General features: G+C 41.6%; 1 protein-coding gene and 1 pseudogene across 3 annotated transcripts in view; both read left to right on the top strand.

Moving 5' to 3' along the window:
* The first annotated feature begins 12359 nt into the window (after nucleotides 1–12359).
* On the top strand, nucleotides 12360–12926 carry LOC307184930 (large ribosomal subunit protein uL30-like; annotated as a pseudogene). The gene has a single exon. The product of its transcript is annotated as a large ribosomal subunit protein uL30-like (transcript).
* Nucleotides 12927–15373: 2447 nt separating this feature from the next.
* CANX (calnexin) overlaps nucleotides 15374–27313 on the top strand; it is a 32400-nt gene continuing 20460 nt past the window's right edge. Inside the window, exon 1 of one of the 2 annotated variants that reach the window (XM_079916570.1) lies at nucleotides 15374–15541. The gene's annotated coding sequence lies outside the window, so the exon portion shown is untranslated. The remainder of the gene's footprint in view (nucleotides 15542–27313) is intronic. The other variant, XM_079916571.1, reaches the window with a different exon arrangement.

Genomic DNA, 27313 nt, shown 5'->3' with positions numbered 1-27313 from the left:
AACAGCATAAAAGAGGGAGGAAGAGGGCTTCCCTGGTGGCGCAGTGGTTGAGAGTCCGCCTGCCGATGCAGGGGACACAGGTTTGTGCCTTGGTCTGGGAAGATCCCACATGCCACGGAGCGGCTGGGCCCGTGAGCCGTGGCCGCTGGGCCTGCGCATCCGGAGCCTGTGCTCCGCAACGGGAGAGGCCACAACAGTGAGAGGCCCGCGTACCGCAAAAAAAAAAGAGGGAGGATGAGAATAGGTAATAAAAATGAAAGGAAATGGGGCTTCCCTGGTGGCACAGTGGTTAAGAATCCACCTGCCAATGCAGGGGACACGGGTTGGAGCCCTGGTCTGGGAAGATCCCACATGCCGCAGAGCAACTAAGCCCGTGTGCCACAACTACTGAGCCTGTGCTCTAGAGCCCGCGAGCCACAACTGGTGAGCCCGCGTGCCTAGAGCCTGTGCTCCGCAACGAGAAGCCACCACAATGAGAAGCCTGCGCACCACAACGAAGAGTAGCCCTGCTCACCGCAAATAGAGAAAGCCCGCACGCGGCAACGAAGACCCAAAGCAGCCAGAAGTAAAAATAAAATAAATAATTTTTTTTAATGAAAGGAAATAACTAAATGAATAAGAATTTCTGGTTGTGATACATGCCATGAAGAAAATATAGAAATACAGAAAGTGACTTTAGGACAAAATGAGGTGTAGGAACCAATTTAGACCTGGCACTCGATGAAGGCACTTGATATTCATACTAAAACCTGAATGATGAGAGACTCTAGCTACATGAAGACAGAGGCTAAAGGTACAAAGGAGTTGGGCTTGTTTGAAGGACAAGTGCTGTGTTGAGCTGTGGAAGGAAATGAAGTCAGCCCTACTCGCCAGCCACACCCAATCAATTGCCATCACGTTTACTTGGCTTTCCTGACCCCAAGGGTCTCTTGCAGGGGCCTCCTAGTTAATCCAGCATCCTGATGGCTCTAGAAGGGGTCACCCAGCTCCAGGGAGCTCACAACATAGGGCAGAGCCAAGTAGTAGTGCCACCTTCTGGGAAACCTTTTTCTGTAACAGTTTTATTGAGGTATAATTGACACAATAAACTACATATATTCAATATTTATAATGCACACTTTGATATGTTTGGATAATTTGATGTAAGAAATCATAACCAAAATCAAGATAATGAAGATACACATTACCTTCAGAAGTTTCCTCTGCTCCCATCACTATATAGATTAATTTGAATTTTCTAGAATTTTCTATAAATAGAATTATTTAGTATGTACTTTTTTTTTTGCACTGGCTTTTTTTAATAAATTTATTTATTTTTGGCTGCGTTGGGTCATCGTTGCTGCACGCAGGCTTTTCTCTAGTTGTGGTGAGTGGGGGCTACTCTTCGTTGCAGTGCGCGGGCTTCTCATTGCAGTGGCTTCTCGTTGCGGAGCACGGGCTCTAGGCACGTGGGCTTCGGTAATTGTGGCATGCGGGCTCAGTAGTTGTGGTTTGTAGCCTCTAGAGCACAGGCTCAGTAGTTGTGGCTCACGGGCTTAGTTGCTCTGCAGCATGTGGGATCTTCTTGGACCGAGGCTCGAACCCGTGTCCCCTACATTGCAGGCAGATTCTTAACCACTGCACCACCAGGGAAGTCCCTGCACTGGCTTCTTGCAGCATAATTATTTTAAGTTGAAATTCATTCATGTTGTTGCATTTATTAACAATTCATTCCTTTTTTGGTGAGTAGTATTCCATTATATGGAAATACCACAATTTGTTTTTCCATCCACCTGTTGATGGAAATTTGGGTTGGTTCCATTTGGGGGCTATTACAAATACAGCTGCTATAAACATCTGTGTACTACTCGTTGTGTGGCCACGTGCTTTAATTTCTCTTGAATAAATACCTAGGAGTAGAATGGCTGGGTTATATGGTAGGTGTATTTACCTTTTTATGAAGTTACCAAGGTTTTTCCAAAATGGTTGTACCATATCCCTACCATCATTGAAAGAGTTTCTGTTCCTTTTCCTCCACATACTTGCCAACACTTAGTATGTTAAACCCTTTTAATTTTAGTTATTCTATGGGCATCCCTGATGGTGCAGTGGTTAAGAATCCGCCTGCCAATGCAGGGGACACAGGTTCGAGCCCTGGTCCGGGAAGATCCCACATGCCGCGGAGCAACTAACCCCGTGCACCACAACTACTGAAGCCCGTGCGCCTAGAGCCCGTGCTCGGCAACAAACGAAGTCACCGCAACGAGAAGACTGCGCACACCGCAACGAAGAGTAGCCCCCACTCCCTGCAACTAGAGAAAGCCCGCGTGCAGCAACGAAGACCCAATGCACCCAATAAATAAATAAAATAAGTTTATTTAAAAAAATTTTAGTTATTCTAGTGGGTGTGTCTAAATTGTGATTTTGATTTCATTTCTCTGTTGGCTAATAATGTTGAGTGTCTTTTCATGTGCTTATTTGTTACCCTTGTTGTTGAAGTTGTTCTTGTCTTTTGACCTTTTTTTTTAAACTGGATTGTTTGTCTTGTTGAGTGTAAGTTCTTTAACGCTAGATAAAAGTCCTTTGCAGATATGTTTTGCAAATATTTTTTTCCCAGTCTATGGCTTGCCTATTAAAGCAAAAGTTTTTAATAAAGTCCAATTTATCAGTTTTTACTTTGACCCTCAAAAGGTCATGCTTTTCATGTCATATTAAAGAACGCTTTGCCAAACTAAAAGTTTCACCATTTTAGCTTTACATTTTGTGTTCTATTTTGAGTTAATTTTTGTTGATAGTGTTCTTTTCATATGGTTGTCAAGTTGACCCAGCACCATTTATAAAGACTAGCCTTTCCTCACTATTTGCGGTTATGTCTTTATTGTTCGTCATGTGACTGTGTATGTATGACTGTTTCTGGGCTCTCTATTCTCTTTATTATTCTTTTTTTTTTTTTTTTTTTTGCAGTACGCGGGCCTCTCACTGTTGTGGCCTCGCCCGTCGCGGAGCACAGGCTCCGGACGCGCAGGCTCAACGGCCATGGCTCACGGGCCCAGCCACTCCACGGCATGTGGGATCTTCCTGGACCAGGGCACGAACCCTCGTCCCCTGCATTGGCAGGCGGACTCTCAACCACTGCGCCACCAGGGAAGCCCTTTATTATTCTTTTTATTCTTGTACCAATACCATATTTTCTTAATTATTGTAGCTTACAGTAAGTCTTTATCTGGTAATGTAAATCTTCAAACAGTTTTTTTTAAGACTGCTTTGGTTTTCTAGGTCCTTGGAATTTTCATATAATTTCAATTCCATGTAATTGAATTTCTATCCTAATTTTAGAATTAGAATGTCAGTTTCCACAAATAAACCTTTATGCTCACTGTTCAAAGCTCTCTCTTATCATCAGGATAAGCTTGAATCAGCCCTCAGAAGGTTATCTAATGGACATGGAATCAGAGCCCAGGAATATATTAACCCAGCCAATCACACATTCGCCTTCTCTCCCTCACTCCCTCTTCCACCACCCCCCCAATTGTGTCTATGTTATTAAAGCTACTTTTCATTAACACTCATGACATTTCAGGAAGGTCCTGAGTGATCATCAGGAATGGTATTCAGCAACTTTCAATTTCCCTATTTCCATGGTCTACAAAAGAGGAAAAGCTACAAAACCCAAGGAAGTCTTTTTTGATGATTTGAAAAGGAAAAGTTTAGAGGAGGAATAATTCCCACTTAACATGTTAACTCCTTTCACAAACAGACCTTGATTTTGAGGAAATTTAATGAAAACTAGTTTTGTTTTGGTTTTTTTTCTTTGCTGCACGGTGCAGCATGCGGGATCCCAGTTCCCCTAACTGTGATCAAGCCCATGACCCCTGAAGTGGAAGCGCGGAGTCCCAACCACTGGACTGCCAGGGAAGTCCCGAAAACTGTAGAATTTAAAAATGCACAGTCAATAACAATGGTTCCTGGCTCCTTTGAGGCACTCCATCTAAATGTCACTGAAAAGACCAGATTTGGAGCCTGTGAGGAAAGGAGTACCAACAGGTCTGAGTTTAAGGACGTAAAGCTCATTCTGATGGCACAGAGGAAAGGAGAGAGGACTTAAAAAAGAATTTTCATTTCTTCACAGCCATAGTGGCTGTAAATGTCAGTGGATCCCTTCTCTTGGCAACCAAGAGGAATAGTTCCAAAACCAAGGAAGCAAAATCTTGTTTACCCTCATGACCATTTCAATCCAGCTTCTATGATAATCTGTTAGTGATATTTAACCTTCTCTGAAACAATGAGGGGTTCTCTGTGCTAACATAGTTTTTTAAAAACTACAAATATTTGCATTTGTATAAGACCTGATAAAAACAGTAATTCAAGTAGTACGGAACACAAGAAGAACATAGTTATACAAAATGCACACGCTTCACCTGGTACTTCCATTTTCTGCACGGTGCCTTTTTAGGATGCATGAAAGGATGCCCATCTCCTATGTGGTTCATCCTTCCCTTGGGCTTTTTCTTCTTTAGCTTCTCCTTCAGCCTTCCTCATGGGGTTGGTGGTTTCAGCAGGGGTGGGATGCAGCATGAGGGGTAACCACAGTGGTGGTCTAAGTGTTGCTATTGCTTCCTCTCTCATACCCATGCTGCTCCCAAGCCATTTTGCCTTAAAATTAGTTACATGCATGTTCTCTGGAATCTTCAATACTCTATAGAAAATGTTTAAATTTTGTTTTAAAAAATAACTGCAAAAAAGTGTTGATGATGTTCTATTTGCTCTAGATAACCACCAGGAAGCACCCTGGAACCTGAGAGTCTGCACCTGGGTTTGAGTGGTAGTGGCTAACCAGAGGGGAAGGTAAGCAGACAGGCATGAGAGCACTGAGTCCCTCTCAGAATGGAAGATTTCAAAGTCTTCTGAAGAGTGAAAAGTGGACTTAGAATGTGCATCATGACACAGTACAGAGTGTGTGGCAGCAGAATTTGGAAACATCTGCCTCAGGGCACTGGGAGCAGATCACAGGTCAAATAGCACTTATTTTCAGCAGAAAAACATTTTTTGTTGTCCTATTGAAATGTTAATTTAAATGCTTTATAGGTAATTTATAAATTTATTGTGGTTTTATATTTGTATAACAGCTGTAAATAGGTAGGCTTATGTTTATAGACATTTAAACAAGAATCTGTGGTGGGTTAATATTCTGATTAGCCCATATATAGTTGTCCTGAATATTCCTTTTTATACAGGTACCTGTTATCATTTAAATGAAAATCTGAGGCTTCCTGCAGAAAACAGAATTATTTGGGGGCTTCTAACTTCCAAAATAGGCTCTATAGGATCTGAACAACTCTGAACAATTGTCTTGAATTGTGAGAGCCTGACTTTTTTTTTTTTTTTTGCCACGCTCGCTGCGTGGCTTGCAGGATCTCAGTTCAGTTCCCCGACCAGGGATTGAACCCTGGCCATGGCAGTGAAAGCGCCGAATCCTAACTACTAGACCACCAGGAAAATCCCCTGGCTTTTTTATTTTTTTAAGTTGTAAATTTAAAAATTGTGCAAGGAAAAAAAATTTTTTTAATAAAAATTGTTCAAGGAACACCAGTATACCCTTTATCTAGATTCCCCTACACTCAGCATTTTACCCTATTTCCTTGATCATTTCTGAACCTTTTACATACATCATAGTCCTTTGCCCTAAATACTTCAATGTGTATTTTCTTACGTAACCACAGTACAGTTATCAACCTTATGAATTTACATTGATATAATACAACCATCCATATTTCAATTTTGTCAGTTTACTAAGAATGTCCTTTATAGCATTTTTTCCCTCTAGTACAGGATCCCATCTAGGGATAGGTATTGCATTTAAGTGTTGCAAAGGAACCTTCCCTACTGTGGGCAGACACTTTTAAGACCATTTAAATGTCCTGTTCCTCAAAATTCCCACTAAAGTTAGCATCCACTGGTGACTCTTGCCTGATCCAATCTTTATGACTGCCAAATTATGCTTTTCCAACACTAGCACATACTTATCAGTCGGCCCTCAGCATTCTACTGTAAGCAAGAGATCTTCTTTCTCCTCTGCTGGTATGGTGAGATAATAGAGAAAAAAAAATACATATATATATATCCATATATATATATCTCCGCCCCCAGGCACATCTTTTTTCTAATATTTGGTCTTTGACTCCTGTTCCTGACAGTTTCTAAATCCCTCAGAATTTCCTGAGTTATAGCAGTGTCTTTTGGTCTAATGAAGTGACTCATGGTGGGCTCCTGGATAGGAGCTGTTCACCAGAAAGACAGAGCCATGATTGGACACTTGGGACTTTCAGCCCCTCCTCCCCTCCCCCATTCTCCAAAGGGGAGAGGGGTTGGAAATGGAGTTAATGATTGATCCTGCTTCCATAAAAATCCCCTAAGTCCTGGTTTCAAAAAGTTTCCAGATCGGTGAACACAGCCATGTACTGGGAGGGTAACACATCCAGCTCCACGGGGACAGAAGTTCGTGCTTGGGACCCTCCCGGACCTCGCCTTGTGTATCTCTTCATCTCGCTGCTCATCAGTATCCTTTATCATATCCTTTAATAAACTGATACATGTAAGTGTTTCTCTGAATTCTGTGAGCTGTTCTAGCAAATAATCGAAGCCAAGGGGGAGGAAGTCATGGAAACCTCTGATTTATAGCCAAGTCGGACAGAAATTGCGGGTAAGCTGAGGATCCAATTCTTGCGATTAGCATGTGAAGTGGGGCCAGTCTTACAGAACTAAGCCCTTAACCTGTGGGATCTGACACTAGCTATCTCCAGGTAGCTAGTGTCAGAGTTAAGTTGTAGGACACCCAGCTGGTGTCACAGAATTGCTTGCAATGGGGAAAACTGCCACACATCTGGTGTAGGAAGTGATGTGAATGTGGTAGTAGTGTGACAGTAAAGAAGAAACACAGGAGGGGGACTTCCCTGGTGGTGCAGTGGTTAAGAATCCACCTATCAATACAGGGCACACAGGTTCGAGCCCTGGTCCGGGAAGAGCCCACATGCCGCGGAGCAACTAAGCCCGTGCGCCACAACTACTGAGCCTGCGAGCCACAACTACTGAAGCCCACGTGCCTAGAGCCCGTGCTCTGCAACAAGAGAAGCCACCGCAATGAGAAGCCTGCGCACCGCAACCACAAGTAGCCCCCACTCGCTGCAACTAAAGAAAAGCCCATGCGCAGCAATGAAGACCCAACGCAGCCAAAAATAAATAAATAAAAAGTAAATAAATTTATTTTAAAAAAAAGCAACACAGGAGGAGTGTGAGTTTTTTCTTTACAGGTATAGACTTATTAATTCTATTTTTCTTTTCCTTTTTTTTTTTTTTTGGCGGTACGCGGGCCTCTCACTGTTGTGGCCTCTCCCATTGCGGGGCACAGGCTCCGGACGCGCAGGCTCAGCGGCCATGGCTCACGGGCCCAGCCGCTCTGCGGCATGTGGGATCTTCCCGGACCGGGGCACGAACCTGCGTCCCCTGCATCGGCAGGCGGACTCTCAACCACTGCGCCACCAGGGAAGCCCTTTTCTTTTCCTTTTTAAAATTTGTTTACAGTTCTCTTTTTCAGTGGTTTATAGTTCATTTAATTATTTTGATTCTCAGCTGGCTGGGCCCTCCCCCAGAGATTCTGATGTAATGTTCTGGGGGTACAGCTTGGGCACTAGGATTTTAAAAGCTTTCCAGGTAATTCCAATGTGCAGACAAGGCAAAAAACAAAAACAAAACAAAAATACCCTTGCAATGTAAAACATAGAGACCAAGGCAAGCAAACAGAAAACAGCTGAAAGGAAACAGCGAAAACATACAGAGAAAAAAATTTTCAACCAAAAGTAGTCAGCAAATTTTCTCCCCAGAAAACAATTATGAAACTGGAAAAAAAGATTTTTTTAAAGATTTAGGGCTCTGGAAATTGACCATAAGTAAATGAGAAATTGAGAAGCATTTATCCATGAAAAACTTCTGAACTCTGGTTAGAACAGTGAGAGTCTGTGGCATTCTTGTCTGAGGCTGCTAACATTCCCCGAGCTTGGTCAGCAAGCTAGCTGTCCCAGAATTGGGGAGGCTGCACAAACCAACAGCTTCACTGCCAGAGGGGGGCTCACTGAATCCGAAGCAAACCACAGTGAGATACTACTCTATATCTACTAAAATGGCTATTGGCGATGATGTGGAGAAACAAATCCTCCTACATGGGAAATGTAAAATCAGCAGCCAATTTGGAAAACAATTTAGTAGTGTCAAACAGTTAAACATAAACTTAGCATACAAGTCAGCAATTCTATTCCTATGTACTACTCAAATGGAAACTTGTCCATATGAAGACTTGTATACAGGGAGTTCCCTGGTGGTCCGGTAGTTAGGATTCGGCGCTTTCACTGCCCTGGCCCGGGGTTCAATCCCTGGAAGCTGCACGGTGTGGCCATGGATAAACAAAATGTATATCTATGCAATGTAATATTATTCAATAATGGAAAAAGAATCAATTCTTGATACATGCTACAACATGAAGTGCAAAAACATTATGCTAAGTGAAAGAAGTCAGATAATGATTCCATTTATGTGAAATATCTAGAAAAGGGAGATCAATAGTGGGAGAAAGCAGTTCTATGGTTGCCTTGGGTTGGTTGGGAGTTGACTACAAATAGGCACAAAGGAACTTTTTGGTGGTGGAGTTATTCTTTTTTTAAAAAAAATTAATTAATTAGGCTGCATAGGGTATTAATTGCTGCACGCAGGCTTTCTCTAGTTGCAGCAAGCGGGGGCTACTTTTAGTTGTGGTGCACGGGCTTCTCATTGCAGTGGCTTCTCTTGTTGTGGAGCACGGGCTCTAGGCGCGTGGCCTTCAGTAGTTGTGGCACACGGGCTCAGTAGTTGTGGCTCACGGGCTCTAGAGCACAGGCTCAGTAGTTGAGTTGCATGGGCTTAGTTGCTCCGCGGCATGTGGGATCTTCCCGGACCAGGGCTCCAACCTGTGTCCCCTGCATTGGCAGGCAGATTCTTAACCACTGCACCACTAGGGAAGTCCGGTGGTGGAGTTATTCTAAAATTCGATTGTGGTAATGGTTGCACAATTCTATAAATTTACTAAAAATCAACGAATCATTCACTTACAGTGGGAAAACTTTATGGTATGTAAATTATATTTCAATAAAGTTAAATAAACTATGTGAGGGTAGAATAAAGATACTTTTACATGCGCAAGATTTCAAAAAAAATTACTACACAGTCTTTCTTGGGATAGATGTAACTATTAATTGAGGTAGTAAACCAAGAAAAAGTGAAAATGTTGGGTTTTAAGGGAAAAATAAAATATATGTCTATACAAAGAGTGGTACACCATGTCCATAGCAGTTGTATATCATATAGCCAAAAATTGAGAACAGCCCAGTTGTCTTATTACCTGGTTAATGGATAAACAAACTGTGGCATACTTGTACAATAGACTACTACTCAGCAATTAAAAGCAACAAATTACTGATACATTTTACAACACAGATGAGGATCTCAAAACAATATGAGTGAAATAAGCCAGGCACAAAACACTATATACTATATAATTGCATTTATATTAAGCTCTAGAAATGACCAGTCTTTTCTATAGTAACAGAAAGCAGATCAATTTTTTGCCTGATGCTGGTGGTGGGGACGGAATGGGAATGGATATGAGGAAACTGTGGTATAATAAAAAAATACATTTGGTCTTTATTCTGGGTTCCTGGCACAGAGCTTCTAAAACCCTTGGCATTTCCTGAGTGATGAGAGCCTTTTGTTATTCATATCATTATGAATATCATATCATCATTCATATCATTATGATGATGTCCCCTTCCAACAACACCTGAGTTTATGCTAATCAGGTGATTATTGCTGGGCCCCTTGATCAATTCAGGATAAGGGTGCTAGAGAAACCAAACCAAGTGATTTAGAGGAGTAGGATTTTCAGCTCCACTTCTGACCTTTAGGAAGGGGAGAGGGACTGGAGATTGAGTACAATCACCAATGGTCAACGATTTATCAACTGTGCCTACTAATGGAACCTCCATAAAAACTCCTAAATAATGGTGTTCAGAGAGCTTGCAGCTTGGTCAACACATGCAGGTGCTGGGAGGTTGCATGCCCAGAGAGAGTACAGAAGCTCTGCACATTCACACACATACACATCCATACCTTGCCCTATGCATTTTTCCATTTGTTCCTGAGTTGTAGCTTTTTTAGTAAACCTGTGATAGCAAGTAAAGCACTTTCCTGAGTTCTGTGAGTTATTCTCTTGAATTACTGAACCTGAAGGGGGGGTGTCATGGAACCCCCAAATTTGTAGCTGGTCAAGCAGACATGTGGATAGCCTGTGCACCTCATTTGCAGCTGGGCATCTGATGTGGGGGCAGTCTTAGCCTCTAAACCTGTGGTGTCTGAAACTAACCGGGTAGTTAGTGTCAAAATTGAACTGAACTGACAGAAGTGGTGTCAGAAGAGAACTCATATTTGGTGTCGGGGAACTTCAGAGGAAACTTATGGTGTAATGGAAATGTTCTATATCTTCATTATGTAGTGGTTACATGGTATGTGCTGTACATTACCAAAATTATGGAACTGTACAATAAAGTTGAATTTTTAAAATGTGGGGTCTAGGAGTTGAGGAAACAGGAGATCTGAACCCAGGAGGAGGTACAAGGAGGTCTAGTGACAGTGGCTGAAGAGCAGTCTGTTAACTGAAAAAATATAATTGCACAACCTAAAAGTTGAGAATTATGTTTTATTTGGTGGGCTTGCTGAGGACTTAAGCCCAGGGGATAGCCTCTCAGATAGCTCAGAGTGACTGCTCCAAAGAGGTAAGGTAGGAGTCAAGATATATAGGGGGTTTTGCAACAAAAACCAGGTAGTCGGAACATCAAAAGATTACTTTTTTAAAAAAATTTATTTTATTTATTTATTTTTGGCTGTGTTGGATCTTCATTGCTGCGCACGGGCTTTCTCTAGTCACAGTGAATGGGGGCTACTCTTCATTGCAGTGCTCAGGCTTCTCACTGTGGTGGCTTCTCTTGTTGCGGAGAATGGGCTCTAGGCTTGCGGTGGAAGCCCTATGGTGGATTTTTAATATATATTCTATCTTTTTTGAAAATATAAGCACAAAAGCAGAAATTTGATTACTTACTGAAAAAATAACATACGCATTATAAAAATATCTCCTTTCCATATCCAAAGTCTTAGCCACCTCTTGGGCATCAACCACTCTTAGCAGTTTCTCCTGCATCTTTCCAGAAAGCTTGTTTGTCCAAGCTTATATCCATGAGAATATAGCTCCCTTTGCAACATGAAAGGAAACATACTTTTCTCAGTGCTTTTTCACATAACACTAAATCTTGGCAATCATATCTATATACATATGTGTTCACCGAAAGTTTTCCAATGCAGAACCATTATATGGATGAGCTATATTTTATTTAACCAGTTCTCTATGATGGTGGTTAGGTTGTTTCTAGGATTTGGATACTACAAACAATGCTGCAATGCACATCATTGTGTGTATATATATATATATATATATATATACATATATATATATATATATATATTTTTTTTTTTTTTTGGCGGTACGCGGCCCTCTCACTGTTGTGTCCTCTCCCATTGCGGAGCACAGGCTCGGGACGCACAGACTCAGCGGCCCTGGTTCAGGGCCTAGCCTCTCCTTGGCATGTGGGATCTTCCCAGACCGGGGCATGAACCCGTGTCCCCTGCATCGGCAGGCGGACTCTCAACCACTGTGCCACCAGGGAAGCCCGTGTATATTTTTAAATACAAGTACATCATGTGAATATTCTATCAAACCTAGATATAGATACAGATATATTCCCAGGAGTAGAATTGCTGGGCCAAAGCATATGTGCATTTTTATTTTATTTTTATTTTATTTTTTAAAGTTTTTTTTAAATTTATTCATTTTGGTTGCTCTGGGTCTTAGTTGCAGCACGCAGGATCTTCGTTGCAGCATGCAGGATCTTTAGTTGCAGCATGCAGGCTTCTTAGTTGCAGCATTTGAACTATTAGTTGCAACACACAAACTCTTAGTTGTGGCATGCATGCATGTGGGATCTAGTTCCCCGGCCAGGGATCGAACCCAGGCCCCTTGCATTGGGAGCGCAGAGTCTTACTCACTGGACCACCAGGGAAGTTCCCATGTGTGCATTTTTAAATGAATATAAATAATTTATTTTGAAAATCATCTTGCAGATTATAAGGTCAAAATACATTCAACCCAATCTCCCACACGTTCGACATCTAATTATAAAATGATTATTTCTTTTAAAGAAATACTCCAATACCTCAAAGTACCTTTTGCATTATCAAGAAAAGATCTTATGCCTTTTTCCAACTGGAACCATGGTGGGTGTAGAATAGAAGGAAAAGCCTTAAGAAACAAGTGGAGGGATTTTACAGAGCCTGAGATCGAGTGCCTGAGAAAGAAGTTTGCCCAAAAGATGCTTCAAAACGCAAGGAAGAAGCTTATCTATGAAAAAGCTAATCACTGTCACAAGGAATATAGGCAGATAGAACTGAGATTCAGAAGGAAAGGATGACAAGAAAAGCGGGCAAGTTTGGTGTACCTGCTGGACCCAAATGGGCATTCCTCATCAGGATCACAGGTATCAGTGGTGTGAGCCCAGAGATCTGAAAGGTGTTACAGCTTCTTCGTTTTCGCTGCATCTTCCACGGCACCTTTGTTAAGCTCAGCAAGGCTTCAGTTAAGATTTGAGGAATGTGGAACCACATATTTCATGGGGGTACCTGAACCTGAAGTCAGAAAATGAATGCATCTACAATTATTGTTATGGCAAAATCAACAAGAAGAGAATTGCCCTGACAGATAACACTTTGCTCCATCCCTTGGTAAATATGGCATCATCTACATGGAGGATCTAATTTGAAGGGCTTCCTGTGGCCCTTCAAATTACCTTCTCCGGGAGCCCAGATCAACAGATCTAACAGGCTTATTAGATGGATGAACTGAGGTGTGTCTACCATGATTATTTTTGTAATCTGGTCAGTTAATAAACAGTGACTGATTTCAGACTATAAAAAAATTAAAAACTCATTCTGCAGGGATTTGTCCGCAACTTCTTTTCAAGAACATTATGCTTTAGCAGAAAAACCCCTAGAATTCCAAGATTCTTGGCAGGACCTACAGTCCTGCTCTGTCTTGGGCCCAGACCCAGGATTCCCAGGATCAGCTAAACCTGAATTCCCTTTTTTTTAGGGGCTCTATACTTTACCACCAGTCACTCAGGCTCATACTCTCATCGTTGCCTTTGGTTCTTCTCTTTCCCTAGCCTCCTGAATCCAGTGGAGCATTCTTCAGCATCAACATTTAATGCTTTTGTTCCTATACACTCTGTCATTCCCTAATTCTGCCCTTTAATCAACTTCAAGAAGTGGCTTCCTAACCAGCCTCATAGTGGCGGCATGCAGGCTTCTCCATGCGGTGGCTCCTCTTGTTGCAGAGCACGGGCTGTAGGCACACGTGCTTCAGTAGTTGTGGTACGCAGGCTTAGTTGCTCCTTGGCATATGGGATCTTCCCGGACCAGGGATCAAACCTGTGTCCCCTGCATTGGCAGGCAGATTCTTATCCACTGCGCCCTGGAATAATATTAAAATAATGCTTCCCTAGGGAATCCCCTGGCAGTCCAGTGGTTAGGACTCGGCTTTTTCACTGCTGGGGCAGGTTTGATCCCTGGTTGGGGAACTAGGATCCTGCATACCACGTGGTGTGGCCAAAAAAAAAAAAAAAGCTTCCCTAAATATCTAAATCATAACCCAAACCTAGAATTTAAACTATCTCTCTACAGACTCCTTGGCTAGGTCCTAACCCAACTCTGGAGCTGACCGATCTCCTATTACTTTCTTGAACACCTTTCTCCAGCCAAAATACTCTCATACATGGTGTCCCCAAACACAATACCCATTTCCCTGCCTTTGCATATGCCATTCCCTCATCCAAAGAAGCCTTTCTCCAAGTCTCCACCTATAGAAATCCTGCATATCCTACCAGGGCCAGCTCAAGTCTTACCTATTTCCCTGTCCATTCTAGATGAAAGCAGTTCCTCCCAACTCAAAATCCCATTAAATTCTCTTTAGTACCACCATGTTTTAGCAGTTACCTTTGCTGCAGTAGCTCTTTTGGTCACATACAGTTCCTGTAACTACATTTTAAGCTCATTGTTTGGAACCTGTGACATCCAGAACATCATTTTGCCTCGAATATCCACTTCCCCACGTAAAAAGGAAGCAAATGCTCTTAACACAAATTTGGGGGGTGAGAGTTGGAGAATACTAAACTCATGCAAACACCAAACTCTTGACTTCTCATTTTCCCTTCCAGATGGCAGGAGGGAATAAAGCTGGCTCCTGGGGTAGTTGATACACCTACTGAGTCTAGTTTTTCCCAGCCTAGCATTCAGCCTTTGGGTATCCAAACAAATGGAAGACAGAGACCAGGACCTATAAAGGTCTAGAAAAACCATAGACCACTTCCATTTTCTGAGGTTCTCAGTATACTGAAAACTGAAGATGTGCTAAAAGTGAGTTACAAAAATTGTGGTGTGTTTGAAATTTTTCCATTGCACCATCCTTTTCTTTCAATCCTGTTGTCAGTGTGTCTTTGTGCCCTCTTTGTCTAATGTTACTTAAGGAAACATCACAAATTGAAAGTTGAAATAACCTTGGAGGGTAGTGTTCTGGACTGTATTTGATGTTGGGTAACAGGGTGGCCTCAGGCTGCTGGGCCCAGAGCAGTGACTCTGCAGGAACGGTGGCGCCTGGTTACACAGCGTGGTGCAGTCGACCTCAGGCCTGACTTAAGGAGCCGTGACGGGTTCCGTCAGCGCCGCGCACTCGCTGCATTGGGGACCAGGCCCTTCCCGATATCTCACCGGACTTCCCACCCCTTCTTGCCAGCTGCCATTTGCCCCTCCAGAGAAGGAAACGGGATGCCAGACCCCGAGACCCGGGTCCAGGCCCAGGAGGGGTCGGAACCACAGAGACTGGGATGCAACGCCGGGCAGCAGGCCCAGTAAGGAACGAAGGCAACACGGCGCGGGAACGCCGGCCCGGCCGGCCCCGCCTGAGGGCGCGCGCCCTGGGCGGTACTCCATTCCGCCGCAGCCCGACCCCTTCTCTCCCGCCCAACCAACGGCCACTTCCTGCCTCACTCCCAGCCAATCCCCACTCTCCACGAAGAATAGCCCTAGGGGGCGTATGGGAAAGTGAAAAGAGCGATGGTCTCATCGACCAACCGAATCCCGGAGCTTGCGCGGGGGGGCGGGATTTAGCGCTGGCCGCAGCTACTCAGGAGCGAGGGGCGGACGCAGGGCCGGGCTTCGTGCAGTGGGGCTCGCTCGCGCGGCGGTCGCGGTAGTCAAGGCCTCTTGGTTCAGCAGCACGTGACGGTTGTGCTGCCTCAGCCGCTGTCTTTACTGCAGCGCGGGGCCGGGTGTGCGGGCGGGAGGAGACGCGGCGCCGCCGGCGGTCCCCCTGAGGCTCGAGGTGAGACGGGAGGCCTGCTTGTGTTCTCGGGCCTGTGAGGACCCCTGGGGGCCTGGGTACGCGGCGCCGCGTCCGAGGGCCCGAGGAGCCGGGCGTGGCCGGGGCCGAGGGGTCCGGCTGGGTTTCGAGAGCTCAGGCCCAGGCGGACGCTCGGGCCATGAAGGGCGAGGCCCGAACCTGGGCCGCCTGAGTTGGGTAGCCAGGCCCAAGCCGCGCCGGCGGGGTCGGGAGGCGTGGCAGGTGCCCTAGATCCTCTCTTGACCTCTGGGAAAGCTAACTTCTCTTTCTGGCTTTGCTTCTAGGGCTTTCTTAAGCCTGTTGTTGGCTGCTTGTGAAGCTGCGAGGTGTTGTGGTGTAACCGGGTAAAGGTCTGGAATAGGACCGGGCCTAGTCGGTATCCCTAGTAGTGGGGAAGGGTGATAGTGGGCCGAGAGAGAATGTTTAGGATTAGCATTACAGGTTCAGTATTTGAAAATTAAAACCACAAAGTGAAGACTGGACTCTGGTAGCCTGACGAGTATGGAGAATGTGCTAGAACACGCAGTGGTTGAAAAATTTCAGTCCTAACATTTACATTTATTCGGGGATGGGGAGTAAGTAAACTAGTAAATTCACAGGATTTTTAAAGCAGGAAAGCTCCCAAAAGCTCTCTGTGGGCAGGTTGTTTTATAGTGGAGGAAACTGAGGCCCAGAGCTCTGAATGATTGGCTCAAGGTCATGCGATTAATTTTATGATCACGTTGGAATTACTGTTGAGGCAGATTTGGTGTAGTTGTTAAGGGTAAGCCCTGATTCAAGTCATTCATCAGCAATTTGTTGCTATGTGAACTTGGACAGTTTACTTCCCCTTTGTGCCCCAGTTCTCTCCAAATAATGGGTATAATACCTGGTGGAGTTGTTAGAATTAAATTGTGTATAAAAAAGGACTTTAACTGCTTGATAAACGATTGAAATAAATTGTTATGGTCTGAATGATGTTGGTCCACTACACCAGCATCCTACTTTTTGAGTTGATTAAGCCCTGGGACCTAAAGTCACATTTATGGAGATAGAGGAAGAAACTGATTTAGTGGATTAACTGCTGGGCATGACACAAGTGAATGCTGGCTGAAGGAAGTTAAACTGAGCTGAATATTAAAAGGTTGGGAGGACAAAGGTGAGCCACAGTTAGGCTCTTTACCTCTAATTTAAGAAATGGAACATTTTGCTTAATTTTTTAATAAGTAGAGTTGGTGGGTTGGGAGGATTTGATTTGTTTTGGTTTAGTTTCTTTTAAGGGAGGAACTGTATTGATCTTAAAATCATTCTGTATCTCAGTCTTTTGACAGTGCTGTTTAAGGGCCATGAGTAAAATCACTGCTGAATTGTACATTTGCTATAGTTAGAGCAGAGGTAAAAGATGGTGTGGGGAGTTCTGTGCACCACCCAGGGTACACAAGCAAATAAGCGGGGGAACTGGATTATGAGATGGCCAGAATGAACTTTGTATTGGAGTAAATGTGTCGCACAACAAACAAATTTTCTGACCTATCTGATAATGGGTGTTAGCATCCCTCCCTACCTTACTATCTTAACTCAGCAGTTTCAACCAGCACATTATCTTTCAAGGACCTCGAGGGGTACACGTTTTGACGGAAGTTGTTGCTGCAGTTTTGGCAATCATGCTCTTGCATCCTTTCAGTTACAGAGTTCACTTTGCCCTGAGAGATAGCTTACGGGGATGAAGTGACAGTTGGTAAGCATAAATGCAGGCTCAAGAGACTTGAATTCCAGGCCCAGCATGGTAACTAGCTTAATGAACTACATTGGTTTCCACCTCTTTAAAATGGGAATGAAGAGTGCCCTGGATACCTTACCAGGAGGGACAAATAAGATGGTGAACATGAAATTACTTTGAATGGCATAGTGAACTGTGCATATAGAAGAATTGGCAGCTCATAACAACTCCTAGGAAATAATAAAAGTGCCTGAACATAGTTATAACCTATATAGCTTACCGTAGAACTTTGTCAGTAAAGTGTATGTTGAATGCTTTGTTAACTAAAACAGATGTGCCTTTAAATTAAGCTTAACTGTGCGCTGTGAAAATTATTTGGAGAATTTTGTTTTTTAAATAATTTAGAATCTTCAGCAATGTTTTCGTATCCACGTCTTAAACCTACTTAGTTTATAGGAGAAAAGAAAGTGCTATGGAAAAATAGATTTTAATGTTCCTGTCAGTGAAAAGCAAAATTCAAAACTGTAAACTAGGCAGTAGTATATATCTGTTTTTAAGTGGATGATCATTTACAATAAAGACCACTTTGAATTTTATGTACTTTTTTCCCCCTTTAAGTGCTTCTATATTTTGACTAGATGCACATGTAGTAATATCAGAGGGACAGAAAGTAGTAGTATTAAAATGGTTATCTGCGACTGGAATCAAATTCCTTTTAAGTGGTTCCTTTTCAATCTAAGACTTCAAATTTCTTATTGCCTTAAAACTCAGCGTTTTAGAACCATCAAAACTTAAATGGTGTCACTGGGCAATACCTAGTAATAGTAGAAATCACTGCTAATGTTGCATTTACTGTAAGCCAAGTACTGACATAAACACTTAACATGCATTTTGTTTATATAACAATCCTAAGAAGTACATAGTGTTGTTATTCTCATTTTAGAGATGAAGAAACTGAGGCCCTGAAGTTATTAAGTAGCTGATTAGGGATTGTGACTTCTGAGTTCCTGCTCATAACACTATTCTATGTTCTACGCCTAACTGTGACCTTGGACAGCTTATGTAACTTCTCTTAGCCTTAGTTTTGTCATGTGTCACATGGGGATGATAGAACTTCCTGGGGTTCTTCTGAGGGTTAAATTAGACAACCTAAGGTAAGACTTAACATTTTTAAAGGGTATATTGGGACTTCCGTGGTGGTCCATTGATTAAGACTCTGTGCTCCCAATGCAGGGAGCCCGGGTTTGATCCCTGGTCAGGGAACTAGATCCCACATGCATGCCACAACTAAAAGATCCCGCATGCCGCAGCGAAGATTCTGCGTGCTGCAACTAAGACCTGGCGCAGCCAAAATAAATAAATAAATAAACATATTTAAAAAATAAAAGGGTATATTAATAGATGAATGGATAGCCTACATGAAAGAAAGACTGCCTCATTTTTTATTACACACTGCCTTTTAAAAAAAAATCACTTTTGGGAATTCCCTGGCAGTCCAGTGGTTAGGACTTGGCTCTTCCACTGCAGGGGGCCGGGGTTCGATCCCTGGTTGGGGGACTAAGATCCCACAAGCCATGTGGCATGGCCAAAAAATAAAAATCTTTTTTTTCCCCCCCCAGAAACCTAGAACACCAGCTAGGCCACTTCTTCTGTTCTTCTTTCTAATTTCTCGTGGATCAAAGGAATTAGAGGTGAAATTTCCTAACTACTTTTAAGAGGTAAAATTCCACAAAGGAAAGCCCCGAACCAAATGGTTTTAACACCAATCCTTCACAAACCCTTCTAAAAAATAGAAGAGGGAACACTTCCCAACTCATTCTATGAAGCCAATATTACCATGATACCAAAACCAGACAGACTTCACAGGAAAAGAAAAACATAGAACAGTATCCCTTAAGAAAATAGATGCAAAAAATCCTCAAAATGCTAGCAAATGGGATCCAGCAACATATAGAATTATAGGGCTTCCCTGGTGGCGCAGTGGTTAAGAATCTGCCTGCCAATGCAGGGGACACGGGTTCGAGCCCTGGTCTGGGAGGATCCCACATGCCGCGGAGCAACTAAGCCTGTGCGCCACAATTACTGAGCCTGAGTGCCACAGCTTCTGAAGCCCGAGCACCTAGAGCCTGTGCTCTGCAACGAGAAGCCACAGCAATGAGAAGCCTGCGCACTGCAACAGAGTAGCCTCCACTTGCCGCAGCTAGAGAAAGTCCGCGTGCAGCAACGAAGACCCAGTGCAGCCAAAAGTAAATAAATAAAATTTAAAAATTAAAAAAAAAAATTATACACCACAACCAAGTGGGATTTATCCCAGAAATGTAAGGTTGGTTCACCAAACTATAATAAAGAATGTAATATACTGCATTAATAAAGGACAAAAACCGCATGATCATTGCAGTCGATAAAGTGCAACACCCTTTCGTGATAGAAGCACTCAACAAACTAGGAATAGAAAGGAACTTCCTCAGCCCTCTTGAGACAAATAATCCCTTCTGTGGGATTCCTTCTGTTCCTCTTTCTAATTTCTCATGGATTAAAGGAATTAGAGGTGAAATTTCCTAACTACTTTTAAGAAACAAAGTCTTACAAAGAAAAGCCCAGAACCAAATGGCTTCACTGGTGAATTCTACCAAATACTTAGGGAAGAATTAACGCTAGTCCTTCACAAACTCTTCCAAAAATACAAGAGAGAACACTTTCCAACTCATTCTATGAGGCCAATATTACCCTGATACCAAAACCAGACAAAGACTTCATAAGAAAACCGTAGACCGGTATCTTTTAAGAAAATAGATGCAAAACTAGACTAACTTGAAAATATTAAAGTTTAAATTTAATTTTAAAATAATTTGAGCCTCCCTTTGTTTTAAAGATTTTTTTTCTGAATGGACCCTTACTGAGCATAAAGATTCTGCCAATGAGAGGTAACAAATGTAATATTTCTTTAGTGTTTGCCCATTCCTAAAGTTGATCAATTTTGGATTTGTTAAAATTTGTTTCCATTAAATAGAATATTTTGTGTTCAGTTGAAGTCTCATGTACATTATTAAATGTGTATAGTAAAATAATATGGACTTTTTTTAGAATGTGTGTTGAGAGCAGAATTATCATTAACCAAAAATAAGTTAAATTTGGGAGAATTCATAAAGAAAATTGGTGGAAGAGCAGGAAAAAAGAAAATCACAGATAAATAGGGATATTTCCCTGTCCAAATGCTATAATTGTATATACACCGTTGCAAGGAAGAGTTAAAGACGAAATCATAGAGTATAATCAGAGGAAAGCTAGTGTTTCTTGTTACATAAAATCATTCAGCTTTGTTGAAATATAGGAGGTGTACGGGCACAGTTACACCTTTTGGCCCATTCTGGGAATTGAAAATGTATTCACTGTGGTTGTACTAATTTTGTATCAAAGAATAAACCATTTGGGAACTCCTATGAAGTACTGGACTCTGATAGACTTTGTATTATCTTTTTATATTTTCACAGCAAGCCTTCGAGTCACTAATACTACTAGCTACATTATAAAATAGGGAAGAAAGACTCATGGAAATTCAGTAAGCTGACCAAGGCCACAAAGAGGATCAGGAAAGTCTAGAACCCAGCTTTCTCTGACTTGACAGTTTACACCATCACATATACCATACTGCCTTTTGTATAAGGAGTTCATTTTCTGAATCATCAGTTTTTAAAATAGAAAACTTCCATCTCTAGAATTCAAGATAAATTCACTCTTTGAAAAGTTAAAAGAGTGAACTGAAACATTAAAAGTGAGTAGATTAGTTTCTCTTGAAAAATCCTTCTGACTCAGATTTTGAGAACTGGGCTTTTTGCTCTGTCCTTGGGAAGCTGAGAAGCAACTCAGAAATCATTTATATTATTTATAAATATATATTACAAATGTGCATATGTTTAGCTCCTGTTTTCTTGGCTTTGTGTACGTTTGTCTATGTGATCCCAGAGGGTAGAGCTTCTCTGACTTGGATATAGGTTGATAATTATATTTTATTATTAAAAACAAAACACTTATTAACTGGAAGGAAGGGAGTAAGGGGTTCATATTTCTAATCCAACTCATTTCTGAGTCTTCCTCTGTACTTCTGTGCTTTAAAATTTAAAGCTGTTTTCTAGACAACTTTGATCAAGTCTAAAGAACCATCTATACTGATCCAGTAATAAATTTTTTAAAAGAAGATTTTAATTTTGAAATAATTATAGACCCACGGAAAGTTGCAAAATAGTACAGAGAGGTCTCTTGTACCCATCACCCAGCTTCCCCCAATAGTAGTATAGATAGATAACTATTGTAAAATATCAAAACTAGGAAAAAATTGCACTGGTACAGTTTAAAGACCTTATTCAGATTTCTCCAGGTTTTATACGCCCTTGTGTGTACATAGTTATGTGCAGTTTTATCATGACACTAATTCATTTTTGAAATTTTTACTTGTTTGACTTTTTTTTTAATAGAAGGAAAATACTCAAGCTAGAGCGTTAAGTAGTACTAACATACCTATGCACATTTTTTTCCTAGTTAGATAAAAGGTTATGAGTTTATTTTGGTATTATCCCCCCAAAACCCCCAACATTTGATTAATAGAACTAATACTACAGAATATTCATAAACTCTGAAAACATGGGCAAATACTTTTTATGTTTCCAGACTTTAAGGACACCCTATATAGATTGATCCTGAAGGTCAGAGACTTTTTTTTTTTAATCCTTAGTAACTAGTTGACACTCATGGAATTGACCACTATCAGCAAACATTCATTTAGTTTCTAACATGTGCTGGGTTTTCTGATGGGCATCATATATATTCTCCTTTAACCCTTTGTAACGCAGAATTCCGACAGTTCAGTCTTGTGACTGCCAGAAAACAGTCTTGAACTCTGCCACCCAGCATTTATTAAAAGTCCAGTTGAGAGAATTCACTGGTGGTCCAGTGGTTAGGACTCAGTGCTTTCACTGCTGGGGCCTGGGTTCGATCCCTGGTGGGGGAACAAAGGTCCTGCAAGCTGTGCAGTGCGGCCAAAAAAAAAAAAAAAAAAAGATAAAGTCCAGTTGAGAGATTTATTGATGAGTATTTGAAGGAAGTGCAGTCTGTTCACTTCTCTAGAACCTAGAAATTGTAAGTTTTATTTGTAGATCAGTTCTGGATCAACAGAAATCAGAACTTGGACTATATAGTGTTGGCCCTCATAGTATTGGTTTTATTGACTTAGGCTTTGCTCTAGTTAAAAACTCACATTTACATATAACTTAAGGTATTTTAAAGAAAAGTTCACTTCAGTAGACTCATAAATATTAAAAGATTTTCTTGTTCGTGGTTTTGATTTTTAATTGCTGGCTCTTCTGGAGGTCTATGCCTGTAAGTAATTTGTAATTTGGCCAAGACAGGAATTTAAATGGGCCTACTGTGGGACAGTTTGTGGCATTAAGTAGCTTAGTCATGAGTTAGACATCCACCCAGCATTTGCACCCTAGCTCAAAGGGGCACTGCTGTAGAGTAACGGTCTTGCAGTGATAAAAAAATTAGAGCGAGAAAATGGCTCTTGGAAGAAAACCAGGAAATGAAGTGCTCCAAGAAAATGATGGCTTTCAAGCAGAAAGTAAAAGTATGGGAGAAACTGCTATAATGGCATTCAGGAATATGAGAAATCTTGTACTAGAAGAGCTAATGTAGCTTAGTGAGCATGAACTGTGAAGTAGAAGAGACTTAGAAAATGTAGTAAATGTTTATTTACTGCTGGAAAGTTACTCGGTTTAAAGGTACCTAATTTCTTTATTCACTTTTATTCCTGAGCATTCTGGATCTAGGAATCACTTGCTCTGTGGCTTTGGGCAAGTTGGGGGTGGGGGAGATGTGCTATTTGTTTTTTAAAAGCATTATTGCTTTGTTGCTGAGCTACTTGTTACGTATTTCCTATTGATAATCCTAGAAATAGTGGGTGACAACAGAGAAATACGCTCTCTGCTTAGGAGTCTGTAAATGTTAAGACAAATGAAGAGGGTTTTTTTTTTAAATATTTATTTATTTTTATTTGGTTGTGCCCGGTCTTATGTGCAGCAGGTGGGCTCCTTAGTTGTGGCATGCGAACTCTTAGTTGTGGCATGCATGTGGGATCTAGTTCCCTGATCAGGGATTGAACCTGGGCCCCCTGCATTGGGAGCATGGAGTCTTAACCAGTGTGCTACCAAGGAAGTCCCCAAATGAAGGGTTTTAAAGGGAGAAAAAAGCTTCTGAAATCTTTTTAGACACTAAAATGTGAAAAATTATTTTGTGTTTCTAAGAAAAAACCAGTATAGAATTACCAAGTAAGGTATTGGGAGACAGGAGACTTGGCCTCTGATCCTGATTCTGCCAATAACTGGTTTTTGGCAAATCAATCACATTTGGTGCATAATAATGGAACATCTTTTTTAAAAAAAAATTTTTACAGAATAGTTTTGGATCTACAAAAAGATTATAAAGATAGTACAGAGTATTCCCATATAACCCATACCCAGTTTCTGCCATTATTAACAACATTAGTATAGTACGTTTATTATAATTAACGAACCAATATTGATAAATAATTACCAACTAAAGCCCATATTTAATTCAGATTTCCTTTGTTTTTACTTGCTGCCCTTTTTCTGTTCCATGATACCACACTACATTAGTCATCATGTCTCCTTAAGCTTCTCTTGGCTGTGACAGTTTTTTAGATTTTCTTTGTTTTTTGATGACCTTGACATATTTTGAGGACTACTGGTCAGATTATTTTGTAGCATGTCCCTCTGTTGGGATTTCTTTGATGTTTTTCTCATGACGAGAGGGAATATGGATTTTTGGGAAGAAGACCACAGAGGTTAAAGTACTGTTTTCATCATATTTTATCAAGGGTACATACTATCAACATGACCTATTACTTTGGATGTTGACCTTGATCAGCTGGCTGAGGTAGTGTTTGCTAGGTTTCTCCACTGTAAAGTTCTTGTTTTTCCCCCTTTCCATACTGTGCTCTTTGGAAGGATATCAGTATCACTATGTGTAGCCCACACGTAAGGAGTGGGGGGTTACGTTCCACCTCCTTGACAGTGGAGTATCTACATCTGTTACTTGGAATATTTCTTCATGGGAAATTTGTCTCTTCCTCATTTATTTATTTACTCAATAATATATTTGTATTGTGTAGATTCATGGGCATTTATTTTATAATTTGAGGTATAATCCAGTACCACTTATTTTGTTGCTTGTATTGTTCCAGCTTTGGCCATTGCTTTTTCTTGTGTTCTTTTGACATAGCCCCCATCACTGTGGGTGTTCTGTTTTTGTTTTGAACACTTCCCTTTTGGGCACCACAAGATGCTCCAGGCTCGTCTTGTATATTTCCTGCCCTAATCCTAGAGTCAGCCAAGGAACACTGTTTCCTTTATTCGAGATGATATTGGAAACCAAGATCCTTGCTACTAGGTGTATTTATTGCTACTGGGGTGTAGCAGTTTCTTGTATGCCCTCTTAGCTGACAGAGCAAGGAAATATATGTGTGTATACTAACTGGTATATATGCACGTATCTATAAATACTTCTCTGTGTAATCCTCTGTATATTAAGATAAACATGAATTCATACTATAGTCTCTCTCGCCCATTACCATGAGGATTATTTTAGCCTCTTTCCCTTGCTTATCTGTAAAATTCACACACCCAACACTGAAAGTGGCTCCCACAATCCATTTATTTAGTTGTTAAATTTTGATATACATATATAGCAGTATCCGAATTCTTAACCTGTATATTCATGTGAAACAACTTACTCAACTTGAGCAGTGCTTTTGTACAGTCTGGTTTTACAGACTCCACTCATTTCCAGAGTTACTTAGGTTAACATCTTTTCCCTCCACCCCATTCAGTGAGGTTGTTTTGTATGTTTGTAATACAGTTAGATTGTTTTGTCACATCCTGTGTGCCATCCTTGGATCACTCAACCTCTTCAATGATTTTTTAAAATTTTCATACATGGGGCTTCCCTGGTGGTGCAGTGGTTAAGGATCCACCTGCCAGTGCAGGGGGCACAGGTTCGAGCCCTGGTCCGGGAAGATCCCACATGCCACCGAGCAACTAAGCCAGTGTGCCACAACTGCTGTGCCTGTGCTCTAGAGCCCGTGAGCCACAACTACTGAGCCTGCGTGCGACAACTACTGAAGCCTGCACACCTAGGTCCCATGCTCCACACAAGAGAAGCCACCACAATGAGGAACCTGCGCACTGCAACAAAGAGTAACCTCCCTCACCGCAACTAGAGAAAGCCTGTGTGCAGCAACGAAGACCCAATGTAACCAAAAATAAATAAATAAAATAAGTTTTTAAAAATATATTAAAAAATTTTTTTCATACATGAAGATTCATTCTTTGTGCTATAAAGTTTTATGGGATTTGAAAGATGGATAGTGTCATGTATCCATAATTATAGCATCATAACAGAATGGTTTCACTGCCTAAGAAAGTCCCCTGTGCTTACCTATTCAACCTGACCCCCTCCCCTAAACCTCTGACTACCACTGACTTTTTTTTTTTTTTGGTATCTAGAGTTTTGCCTTTTTCAGAATGTGATCTAATTGGAATTCTATAGCATGTCACTTTTTCAGACTGGCTTCTTTCACTTAGCAATAGGCATTAAAGATTCATCCAAGTCTTTTTTTGGCTTGATAGCTCTTTTTTTTTTAATTGAAGTATAGTTTATAGTTTATTTACAATGTTGTGTTAATTTCTGCTGTATGGCAAAGTGATTCATTTTAGATAGCTCATCTTTTAATTTCTGAACAATATTCCATCGTATGGGTGTACTACAGTTTGTTTATTCATTCCCCTACTGAAGAACATTTTGGTTTCTTCAAGTTTTGGGTGCTTATGGATAAAGCTGCTATAAACATTTGTGTGTGAGTTTCTGTGCATTTGTAAGCTTTCAGATCAGTTGGGCAAGTACCTGTGAGCATGATTGCTGAATCCTGTGGTAAGTCTATAGTTAGATTTGTAAGAAATTGCCAAACTGTGTTCCAGAGTGGCTGTACTATTTTGGATTTTCACCAGCAGTGAAATGAGAGTTCCCGTTACTTCACATCCTTGCCAGTTTTTTTAATCTTAGCCATGCGAATAGGTGTATAGTAGTATCTCATTGTTTTGTTTTATTTTATTTATATTTTAAAATTTATCTTTGGCTGTGTTGGGTCTTCATTGCTGCGTGCGGGCTTTCTCTAGTTGCGGCAAGTGGGGGTTATTCTTCGTTGTGTGCGGGCTTCTCATTGCAGTGGCTTCTCTTGTTGCAGAGCATGGGCTCTAGGCTCGCGGGCTTCAGTAGTTGTGGCACGCAGGCTCAGTAGCTGTGGCTCGAGGGCTCTAGAGCACAGGCTCAGTAGTTGTGGCGCATGGGCTTAGTTGCTCTGCGGGATGTGGGATCTTCCTGGACCAGGGATTGAACCCGTGTCCCCTGCATGGGCAGGCAAACTCTTAACCACTGCACCACCAGGGAGGGCCGTCATTGTTGTTTTAATTTGCAGTTACTTAATGGCAAATGATGTTTTCATATGCCATCTGAATATCTTCTTTGGTGAGGTATCTGTTCAGATCTTTTGCCCATTTTATAATTGAGTGGTTTTCTTATTTTTAAAAAATATTTATTTTTTAATTTATTTGGTTGTGGGTATTAGTTGTGACATGCGGGATCTTTAGTTGCGGCATGCGGACTCCTAGTTGTGGTGTGTGGGATCTAGTCCCCTGACTAAGAATCGAACCTGGGCCCCCTGCGTTGGGAGCACGGGGTCTTTTTTTTTTTTAATTTATTTATTTTTGGCTGAGTTGGATATTTGTTGCTGCACGTGGGCTTTCTCTAGTTGCAGTGAGTAGGGGGCTACTCTTTGTTGTGGTGCACGGCCTTTGTAGTACCTTCTCTTGTTGAGGAGCACGGGCTCTAAGTGTGTGGGCTTCAGTAGTTGTGGCTTGCGGGCTCTAGAGCGCAGGCTCAGTAGTTGTGGCGCACTGGCTTAGTTGCTCCGCGGCATGTGGGATCTT

Source organism: Stenella coeruleoalba (genome assembly GCF_951394435.1).
Source record: "Stenella coeruleoalba genome assembly, chromosome: 3".
Classification (NCBI taxonomy): domain Eukaryota; kingdom Metazoa; phylum Chordata; class Mammalia; order Artiodactyla; family Delphinidae; genus Stenella; species Stenella coeruleoalba.
The sequence above is the reverse complement of the archived record's forward strand: the minus strand, read 5'-3'. Positions and strand labels throughout refer to the sequence as shown.